Raw genomic sequence first — 2660 nt, forward strand, 5'->3', positions numbered from 1 at the left:
ATGTACTTTTTAACATTAAATTCTGATATAACCCTATTCTACACCATCTAAATGTATTTGTAAATATTTCATTAAAAAAAAAATACCCATTTTTCTGAAAGTTATGAGGAAACAAAGAAGGTAGGGCACACATGGGTAAATATAACTAATAATGATTATTAGACCTCTGGAGATATGCTGTGATTGAGAAGACCTGGCAAATAAAGTGAGATCACAGTCATAGCCTACACCAGTGTCGCATAACCAGCCCATTTAAAAAGTACCTTCGAATCCTTGGGCAACATGCCATGCTTGAGGAAACCTATTGAGTCAAGTAAATCAAAATCAAAATCAAATCAAATGGAAATTGTAGTTGTGGCTAATACCAGTGCTAGTGGCACACAATAAGCACCATTCTTGCGTGGATTATTGCCAGAGCCACCTGACTGGTTCCCCGTGCTGGTGGCACATAAAAAGCACCATCCAAACATTGTCAATGCCAGCCCTCCACCCCAACTGGCTCCTGTATTGATGACACATAAAAAACACCATCCAAACATGGCCAATACCAGTGCTGCTTGACTGGCTCCATAGCCAGTGACATGTAAAAAGTATCCACTACACTCTCAGAGTGGTTGACGTTAGGAAGGGCATCCAGCTGTAGAAACTCTGCTAAATCAGATTGGAGCCTGGTGCACCCTCCTGGCTTGCCAGTCCCCAGTCAAACCATCCAACCCATGCCAGTATGAGAAACAGACATTAAATGATGATGATGATGATGAATCACACACATATGTATATATCTTTAATTACTATCATTCTTCTTCTTTAAAATTTAGGTGCTCGTTTCCAATCAAATTGAAATACCTTGATCCTGATCAGCAATAACTTGAAAACTTATATAAACAGTACCTCAGTTCTTCCCTGTTTTCCTTAATTCTAAAAGTATATTCTCCTTGTCAAATAATTTTGAAACATATGTTTACATATGAAGATAACTTTGAAAATTAATATCTTCTCCTGAAAAAAATCACAAACTCATGATTTTAAAACTAATACACTTTAAAAAAAAATGTTAAACCTTTAAACAAAGAAAGACACTCAATCTCATATATTTTTTTAACTGGTGTGAATAACTGATGTCTCTCGCTTGTAATTCTTCAAATTCTCACTGGAAAAAAATTTGTTTTTACATTTTGAAGATTAATGTACTGCCAGCAAAATGACTCAAGCAAATCCCCAAGGACGCAGTCATTGGTAAATCTAACATTAACCCTTTTGTTACCAACCCGGCTGAAACCAGCTCTGGCTCTGTAGTACAAATGTCTTGTTTTCATAAGTTTTGAATTAAAATCTTCCACCAAACCTTAGTCACAATTTCTGTTCCTAACACTAGCTTCATGATAACTGAGTTATTTTACTAAATTCTTTGTTATATTTAAAGTAATTGGAAGAAATACAGAGCATCTCAAAATAAATATAGTAACAAAAGGGTTAATGATAGTATCAAATTTTGGCACAAGGCCAGCAATTTTAGTTCACGGGATTAGTCAATTACATCAACTCCAGTGTTTAACTGGTACTTATTTTATCAATCCCAAATGAATGTAAAGATGAAAGTTGACCTCGGTAATCTGAAGTCAGAACATAAAGCCAGAAGAAATGCCACTAAACATTTTGTCCAGTGTGCTAACAGTTCTGGAAGATTTGCTTCCTTTCACAACAGAAACTAACATTAATAATAAGATGTTATTTCTCTATTATATAACAAATTAAAATACAATCTGCTTTTCATTAAAAAAAAAATTCTAGATGCAGTTTTAATTTCTCATTTACTCAGTCTTTTTCAATTACATTACTAACAATGCTAATAAGAGGTATGAATTCTACAGCACATCTTTCCTTGTTCTTGTTTTTGGTTAGTTAAAGAAGCCAATCAAGTAATTTAGTACTTTGTAATTTTATTACTATTATTTTATACAAAATGATGGTGAGTGTTAGAACATAATGATGAGCATCATGATGCTGCAAGTAGTTTGAGCAATAGTGATTTCAGAGGCATTAAGCCAAACTAACAACTGATAAACAGCTCTATACACCTTAACCCATTCGTTAACATATTTCTGCTGACACATACTAACTTAATTTTTAAAACAAGGAGGAATTTATTGAAATAATTTTGTCATTAATAACCTGGTGTTTGGATCATAAACTAACATGAAATTTCATTGAGATCCATGTAGCCCTTTTGCTATCATATTTGTTGAAAAACACTGCTTTTTGTTCTAATTAATTTTAGAAATAAGGATGAATTTATTAAAATAATTTTGTCATTAATAACCTGGTGTTTGGAACATAAACTAACATGAAATTTCATTGAGATTCATGTAGCCCTTTTGCTATCATATTTGTTGAAAAACTGCTTTTTGTTCCAATTAATTTTAGAAATAAGGATGAATTTATTAAAATAATTTTGTCATTAATAATCTGGAGTTTTGGAACATAAATTAATGTGAAATTTTGAAGAAAGATTTAAATTTAGATAATATTAAAGCAAGAAATTTCTATCAAAGAACTATGGGCTGTTTCATGCAGGATAGTCTCAAGAAAATATTTGGGTTTTGCTAACACCTATCTCACTAAATCCAGTCATTCTATTTCAAATGTAAGATTCTTTATTT

The 2660-nt window shown here is 32.3% G+C and overlaps 1 protein-coding gene across 1 annotated transcript in view; it reads left to right on the plus strand.

Moving 5' to 3' along the window:
• Nucleotides 1–1803, plus strand: part of LOC106871313 (uncharacterized) — a 27534-nt gene extending 25731 nt beyond the window's left edge. Inside the window, exon 8 of the mRNA XM_014917698.2 lies at nt 819–1803. The gene's annotated coding sequence lies outside the window, so the exon portion shown is untranslated. The remainder of the gene's footprint in view (nt 1–818) is intronic.
• The last annotated feature ends 857 nt before the right edge of the window (nt 1804–2660 follow it).

This window comes from Octopus bimaculoides, chromosome 16, assembly GCF_001194135.2.
Source record: "Octopus bimaculoides isolate UCB-OBI-ISO-001 chromosome 16, ASM119413v2, whole genome shotgun sequence".
Lineage (NCBI taxonomy): Eukaryota > Metazoa > Mollusca > Cephalopoda > Octopoda > Octopodidae > Octopus > Octopus bimaculoides.